General features: G+C 37.1%; 1 long non-coding RNA gene across 1 annotated transcript; it reads left to right on the forward strand.

Annotated features, from left to right (window-relative positions):
• Positions 1 to 5,563: 5,563 nt before the first annotated feature.
• Positions 5,564 to 9,012, forward strand: LOC136068881 (uncharacterized). Its single transcript, XR_010630181.1, has 2 exons — positions 5,564 to 6,423; positions 7,151 to 9,012. It is a non-coding gene; the product is annotated as an uncharacterized LOC136068881 (long non-coding RNA).

Consider the following 9,012-nt stretch of genomic DNA (forward strand, 5'->3'; position numbering starts at 1 on the left):
CATGTCCAATACTCAACCAATGCAACAACTCAAAGTAGTTGCATTAAGGATATAAAATCCAACAAAGGGCACAAGAGTGATGTACTTAAAGAAAATGCATAACATTTTAACAACAAGTACTAACCTACAAAGCATGGATACAAAACAAAAGCTACATAAGCAAGGGTACAAAACATAACATAATATAAAACTACACAAAATAAGTCCAATATATGATAAAATAAAGCATAGTCTTGCTTTTCAACATCAATGCAATGCTCCTCCTATCATCAAGCTCTTTCTCCCCCTATCATCATCTCCCCCTTTTTGTCATGGAATAGCTAGTCGTCATTTTCTTCTAGCTTTCTTTGAATTTCATCCAATTGAGTTTGGAGAGAAGTGAACTTCGTATCACAAGGGATGTTGTGATGGTGCAGGAGAGAGGCAAGTCTAGACATCTTAGTACTTATGTCGTGGACGATGGCCCTAATGCTGTCTAACTTCTCATCATAGGAGGATGAGGTAAAGTGTGAGCCACTAGTCTGTGCTGAAGTCTCTTTCTTGATTCTCTTCCGACTATGACCAATGCTAGCATTAAGTGTATGAATGTTGATTGGACTTGGTTTCAGGTGGGGAAACTCATCTTCTGATGGATGAATGCCTTTGAGTTTTAGTATTCTTGAAATGAGACAGCAAAAAGGAATGCAAATCCTTGATTCAGTTCTTGTAACATTCTTGCACAGAATATGAAAAATATGAGAGCAGATATCAATCTCCTCATCAGTAATCAAATCATGAAGGAATAAAGCTCTCTCGAGATTCATGTACCCGGTGCTGGATAGAGGATATAAATTGTTGAACATGATTATGGTAAGCACCCTTAGTTCTGGAGACAGTGAAGAAACACTGATTGAGTTTCCATTTGGTGAAAATTCCAAATTTCTCCCAAGAGTATCCCGAAGTAAGTCCTCATTCGGATTCAAATCATCGTATACCGGTGGACTAGTAAGCATTAGCCAGTTGATGTGTAGGATTTCTTCCAGATAAGTGGGAGTGACTGAGAAAATCTTTCCTCTAACCCAGCATTTGAGCTCCTCTCCTTCAATAATGGCATTGTCATAGAACTCTTTCACCAAATTTTTATATGCATCATCAAGGTCGGAAAGAAGGAAATTTCAATCCTTGGTGGCAAACCATATAAGGATTTTAGTGTCCAAGAGCGACGGCTGGTCAACAGCCCTTTCAACTAGCAATGATGTGTCTCGAAAGTATTTCTTAAAGGTCTGAAAAGCCGCATAAGATCTGAATTTTGTAAGGTCATACATTCCCGTTGATGAGCGAGTCCTCTTTGGCGTAGGAAAGAGATCATCTACATCAATCATTGGCTCTTTCCCTTTGCTACTGCCTCTTTTCACAGGTGATCTTTTGAACGAAGACATTCTCAATCTATACCATGTTACATCAAAGAGCAACAGAGACTACACAAGACAACAAAATCTGTTAGTACAGAGTTAGTCCCAAAATAGGAATATTGTGGAAAACCCTAACAACATGAGATTAGGGTCACAATCATGTCATAGAATGTGTGTGTGCAACAGAAAACACAAAGTGCATCCAAGGACAGAGGGAAATAACATATATCCAACACAACCCACACAACAATCTTTCCAAAGATCAAATACCCATATTCAAACATTAAATCACAAAGATTATCATAAACATCCAATCCAAGAAAACTTATGTATGAAATGTGAAATACAATGAGAAATAAACGGAATCCATACCTTTTCTTGAAGATTGGTGAACAAGTGAGGGAGAATATGGAGATATTTAGTGTGAACACAGTGATTTTGAAAGAAGGGAAATCAGTGAAGAAGATGAATAGTTACTAGATTCGAGGGAAAAATGAAAGCTAATTGAAACCAGTTCTTAAAAAGACCTCATTGTGCAAAACACGCAATTTTTGTGACTGAGTCAAGTCGTGTGCAAGTCGCCAAGGCCAGTCACCTAAACACTTAAAACAAAAATTTTGAAATAATTTTCTAAGTGTTTTTCGCGACTGGAAGTTCCACTCATGAGAGAGTCGCGAATTGAGCCGCAAAACTTTCAGTATGACTCTCGTGACTGGACCTTCACTTGCAAATAAGTCGCCACATCAAGTCGCGAGAAACCTAAAAACCCAGATTTTGAAAAATTTTCTAAGTATTTTTCACGACTGGGACATTGACCCGCCAATGAGTCGCGAAAATCTACTATATGAGCTCTCGATTGGGGGTATACGACTGGACTGACCCGTGACCAAGTCGCCAAAACAAGGCAACACTGTTTTTGACAATTTTCGTAAAAACAAAATACTTTCCAAAAACAACCAAAACACTCAAAAATATTTTTGTGTTTGATCAACAAAAATTGAGCATGTGAAACACATTTAATCAAGTACAATCACACAAATGAATATGGCATTCGTTGAACATAGACATGTGTGATGTGTGTGGATATCAACAATGAGATAGTCCTTAGTCTAATGTGAAATTTCAATGATCAATTCAACCAAGTCATACACAATTAGTACTAGATAAAGTGACTCATCTCAATTATAGAAATATGCATATATGACCTCCCACATCACTTGATAACAAAACTTTGAAGCTTTTCATTTGGCTCCATATTCATCATATCATTTGATCTTTTTGAATCATTACATCTAATTGTGAGATTGATGCCTAAAATTTTTTATATTTCAATTTGATGAGTTAGCCTTTGGCTTTTTGGACATCATACATTTTATTTCAAGCCGCTTTCCCTTTTTCCTAGTCAAATACTAGTATGTGCAACAAGCTTTTGTAGCTCATTATCTTTTTTCATTTGGAGATTTACATTTGTTGAGCTCTTTAAGCAAAAACAATAAAATAAAGATTGAGAAGATATATAGGCACAAGTCTATACACGTCTCAAGATCAACAAAACCATTGACTAATCGTTCATGACAAGTTTGAAGATCAATTTACAACAGTCATATAGATTTCAAGATTTTTCCCACAATGATATGAGTGCATAAGGTACAAGCTATGCTCGTAAATACGCAAAGCTATTAGCACAAAGGTACAAGTTAAAACATGCTTGTGACAAAATACAATAATGTCGATCAAACTTTTGGATTTTCTACTTTTTATATATTTTTGGATTTTTGACACAAAAGCAAAAAAAGATTGATCAAAAGCAACAATGTAAAAACAAAAAAACAAAAAATAAACACAATTTTTCAGCACAAGCTGGAACAAAAACATAAAGCACACAACCAAACAATGTCACAAAGCATAGGAAGTATTAATGCATGGACATGTTGTAATGCTTATGCATAAGTACCCTTCTTCACCCACACGTCATGTGCCAAGCCGAAATCCAACCACGTTTGCATCTGGTGTTTAAACAATGGGTCTCGTGCATTGTTCACAAGACTTACAAGTACGGAATTCAGCAAAATTTTCATTAAAACTAGGTCTCACAGTACTATTCACACATTTAAAAATTATTTTACTACAGTGTTTTCAGTTTTCAGTAATAAGCGGTATCCAAACATACCCTTACTCATCAAATCAAAATAGTGAAATGAAACATAGCAAGTGATAGTAAGTGCTTCTTATGCAATGAGGTAAGGGGAAAACTAGGATCTTTTATCCCTAAAGTGCTCAGGCTATTTTGTTTGGATTAGATTTGAGCCTTGGAACTGAGTTAATTTCTCCTTGCTCTTTGAAGTAGTGGTTAGCTCAATGGAGGGAGGATCCAAATTTTTATAGATTGATGTTTGAGGGTGCAAAAGAGTGTGTTTAAAAAGTGATAATGCTTTGTTTTGCAGGTATGCACAAGTCTCTATTGCACAACAGGCAGATCAGAGTAGCTCCAATAAAATACCAAGGCAAGTGTGTACAGTTGTGGAGGGTTGTGGATGTTGCTGACAATTGAGGGACACTAGCAGAGATGGTGTGGATGGGTTGTTTTGGCTATGAAGCTAAATCATGCTGTGGCAGTTCTTCCATATGCAACTAAATGGCATGCAGCTAGATCAGAAGCCTGGATATACAGCTTGGTTTTTGCAGACTTGTTTCGATAATCTCTAGAGTGAAGGACCTCTTTTTGAGAAAGAAAATTCCTTGGCAAATTGTCGGACTGATTGAAGACCACAAGTGCATGGAAGTTGGAGAACACTAGTGATTATGTATGTTGGGGGGCCTTGGCTACTCTTGCTTTCAAGTCTTACAGACATTTTTGGACTCTATTATTAGTCAACCATTCTGACATTATTGTATCCAAAAACCAAACCAGAAAAAAAAAATGTTATTGACTTAACCATCTAATGGCTCTAGCCGATTAACTCTTGTATACATTTTTTTTTTTTGGTTGTGCATTGACAAGCTACGTGTCTTTTGAGTCACGTTATATAAATTTCCAATAGAAAAAACTTTGCTCAAATGGGTTAGAAGGGTGATGATAAAAGGAGAAATGAAGTTTAGAATTGCTTCTCTTGTTTGTTAATGGAAGGATGAAAATTGCATGAGTTCCAATTTAAAAGGATCTAGGGCAAAACCATTCAGTCTTTCCAAGCATGTTAGTAGTGAATTTTTGCTATGCTGCATAACATGAGCTTTTGGCTTCAGCCAAGGAACATAAACAGTAGTAGAGAATTCACAACACTAAATAATGTATTAAGAAATCTCATTAGTGCTTAGAAAGGGGAAAAAGTCGTTAGTGAACTTATTGAAAACCTCATATAGTTCATCACGCAAATCCATTTGCAAAGTCATGAATTTTCAAGATGGGGTTCCCATTGAATTTTATACTACATTTCAATCTTCAGTTATTATTATTCTTAGGCGTAAATGCACTTTTAGTCCCTATATTTTGACTTTTTTCCATTTTAGTCCCTACATTTTATTTTTTCCACTTTTAGTCCCTAAAACCAATTTACGCGTTCCATTTAAGTCCTTGAAGCTACTTTCCGTCACTAATCTAACGGACAAATTAACAGATAAATAAAATAATAATAAAAAATTTACTGTAGCATACCACGTCATATTATAATTTAAAATATTTATTTTTCAATTTTAACAAAATAAAAAATATGAGTTACCCAGATTTATATTCATCTTCAACACGAACCCCAGAGAACAAAGAACACAAGCCCAGATTTTCTTGCATTTTCTTGCCCTTTCTTATCAACCAAACACAAACACAAATCAATCTCCAGCAAGAACACAAATAAAAACCTAGCAGCAAATCTTCTCAGATTTTCTCAAACTACAAAACCCAAATATACAAAATCTCAACTCAAACCCAGATTTTCTCATCTTTCAATCAACAACAAAACCTCTAGCAAATAAAATTCATAAACCCAGAAACCAAATTCATAAACCCAGAAAATTCAGCATAAAAACACCATTAAAAAAAAAACATAAATCCCCAAGCCCCCAAATCTCTCTCGCACCCAAATCTCTCACAGACAAAAACACAAACACCTAAACTACAAAAAAAATCTCACAATGGAAAAACTCACAACAAGCTCAACATGTCAACGGTAAAAAAAAAAGTAGGATGCTAATGTGATTCGTGGTTCAACTCAGTTGATTCGTGGGTCAACTGAAAAGGATCTATATCTACACAGTAGCGGTTTTAGTAATTTGCTTAAGCTATCATAATTAGGAAGCTAAGCTTTTGTACCTATATGTAAACAGGTGTGTGATAAACATCTAAATAAAAAGCTCTCACTGGAGACAATCCTTTATGCTAAAAGCATTTAATTTTGATTTATCTGTCACCACAACAGGTTTTGAATGCCTATATATTGCTCGATTGTTAGACATGCCATGATGAATCAGCTATGTGCAGCTTTTGTTCTGGAATGTAAGGAAATCATCGTTCACATCATTGTCCTATAACCTATGTATTGCTTGTGTAGAAGTGTTGATGAGACCTTGATTGAGTTTAAAAGAACACGGTTGCTACGACATGAATTATGTAAAATTTGCAGTTTAAAAGTCTTAATTATGTAAGTTTTTACCATAAGATTTTTGTGCTTTTGCCCCTTAATGTACTTGAAAGTTTTTCCACCTTTCTAAAACTTTCACTCTGAATCAAATTCTTGGCTTAAGGTTGTCCATACCCATTTCAGATCATTACCAGACCAGGCAGAGCTGAAACAAACCAAAAGTCCTATCTCAAAATCATACCTTAATTAGATTATACCCAGCAAAGAGACTTGACTAGAATTTAAATTAAAGGACAGCAATAGACGGTAGAGAACCTGACCATACAACAAACTTGATTATATATTACTAAGCATATCATTTGAGACATATTCATCTTTACAGTAATCAGACTCGAGAAGGCAAACAACTGTGTTGACAAGGTTGAAAGTTGTAGAAGGTAGCCTGCTTAGTGCTTAGATTGGTAAGCCCTCCTGTTTTACTTGCTATCATTGCTGTATTACATCTAGAATTAAAGTTTTCTCATATTAATTCCATTGGGTTTATTATTTAGAAGGATGTATCATAATCATAGTGGAAACATGTAAAGCTTTCATAATCATTGTCATTCATTTTTTGAAAATCTTATATTTTTTGTCATTCAAAACAACCTGCATCTGTTAATAGGAATTTAAAGTTATCTTGACACTGCCGACTTGGAAACAGCACCAAGTTAGGGAGTGATACTCTCCTGAGGTGTCTGGTCAAATTTTAGTCACCCCTATCTCAAGGTAAGGAGCTATTGATAAGCTGATATGGCCTCAATGATATAAGGTCAAAATAAGCTACCATTGAACGTAGGGGAACTTAGTTTATAGGAGACATTTTTGTGGGGATTGAAGCTTCCTTTGAAGTTAATAATTTTTGTGTGGAACGCACGAGGACTTTCTCATCAAATCAAAATAGTGAAATGAAACATAGTGAGTGACAGCGTGTCTTATGCAATGAGGAAGAGGAAAACTTGGATTTTTATCCCTTAAGTGCTCATGCTATCTTTTTTGGATTAGATTTGAGCCTTGGAACTGAGTTAATTTCTCCTTGCACTTTGAAGCAGTGGTTGGCTCAATGGATGGAGGATCCAAATTTGTATAGATTGATGTTTAATGGTGCAAAAGAGTGTGCTTAAGAAGTGATAATGCTTAGCTTTGCAGGTATGCAAAAGCCTCAATTGCACATCAGGCAGATCAGAGTGACTGCAGGAAAGTACCAAGGCAAGTGTATCCAGCTCTGGAGGGTTGTGGATGTTGACAATTGAGGGACAATAGCAGAGATGGTGTGGATGGGGTGTTTTTGGCTATGAAGCTAAATCATGTGATGGCAAGCTGTTGCAGTTCTTCCATATGCAACCAAATGGCATGTAGCTAGATGCCTGGCTGTGCAAAAAGCATTAACTGAGGCTATATAGCTTGATTTTTGCAGACTTATTTCAACAATATCTAGAGTGGAGGACCTCTTTTTGAGGAAGAAAGTCCCTGGGCAAATTTTTGTGCTGATTGAAGACCACAAGTGCATGGAAGTTGGTGAACGCTAGTGGTTATGTATGTTGTGCATAAGAGAGTCATTGCAGATCTTGGGGCCCTGGCTACTCTTGCTTTCTAATCTTATCGACATTTTTGGACTCTACTAATAGCCAACCATTCTGACATTATTGTATCTAAAAACCAAACCAGAAAAAATGTTATCTTTATACCTTTTTTCGACTTATTTAAGCCTTGGACATATGTCTGTGTGCATTCATTAACATTTTAAGCCATTACATAAGAGATTTGTTTCTTGTGTAAATTCCTGTTAAAGCAAATAAGAGCAATTGACTTGACCATTTAAAATTGCTTGAGACCCGCTTTTCTTGCCTCATGAAGCTTCTGCCATCCTGGGTATTCCGCTGAGTTATCACTGCCCTCCAGATAAAATTGCTTGGGCTTACTCCCCGTTGGGTTTGTTCACCACAAGCAGCGCCTATAAGCTCCTTGTTTCCGGTGATGCTGTCAGTCAAGCAGGAAGCCTCAAAAACATTTTTGGAAGGGAGTTTGGTGGCTACGGGTTCCTAACAAGATTAAACATTTTATTTGGCGAGCTTGTAATGACGCTCTGCCAACTATGAGCAACCTCTTTCACCGGTAGATTACGTCCTCTGATAAGAGTGAACTTTACCAACTTTGCCCAGAAGATCCAATGGATGGAGCAACCTTGCATGCCATCTGGTCTTGCAAGGTTGTTGAGAGTACTTAGAGCTCAGTCCAATGCTTCCACCAATCGAGCGCCCCCCAACCCCTGAATTTTTGTGACGTACTCTCTCAGTTTTTGCAGGTTCAGGAAGATTACAGAAAGGAGGTGTTTGCTATATCAGCTTGGTTCATGTGGAATTGGAGAAAAGCTATCCATTTTGGCCTACCCGTGCACCCTTCAGCTCAGATCATCTCATTTGAGCTGCAAGATTTCTTGGCTACTCAAGAACCGGACCCGGTGTTGGCTCGCTCCCCATCCTGCAACAATGGAGCCCTCCGGAGTTAAACCAGCACAAAGTCAACTTTGATGCTGCAATATTCAGAGCTGCAAATTCGGCTGGAATTGGAGTAGTTGTTAGAGACTGGAGAGGTGAATTTGTTGGCGCGGTGTCTATCTCTGTGCCGCTTTCTCATACCGTTGCTGATATGGAAGCCTTAGCGTGTCAAAAAGCTGTCGAATTTGCTGCTGAGATTGGTCTGCAGAGAGTAATTTTTGAAGGGGATTCAGCCATGGTTATCAATGCTTTAAATCAAGGCAGTGCTGGATTATCAACCTATGGAGTCTTCATTGAAGGCATTCGCTGTCAAGCTATGGTTTTTCAGTTCTCTCTTTTCAATCATGCTAGTTGTTCTTGTAACTGTGTTGCTGATGCTTTAGCCAAAAAAGCTAAAGGCAGTCGAGGTACCCAGTTGTGGCTCAACGATCCACCTAAGGATATTGCCTCCTTGTTATTTGATGTTCATTAAGTTCTTGTTCTTATATTCAATAAAAGCCCAGGCTTCTTGTC

Source organism: Quercus suber, unplaced genomic scaffold (genome assembly GCF_002906115.3).
Source record: "Quercus suber isolate HL8 unplaced genomic scaffold, Cork oak 2.0 scaffold_9, whole genome shotgun sequence".
Lineage (NCBI taxonomy): Eukaryota > Viridiplantae > Streptophyta > Magnoliopsida > Fagales > Fagaceae > Quercus > Quercus suber.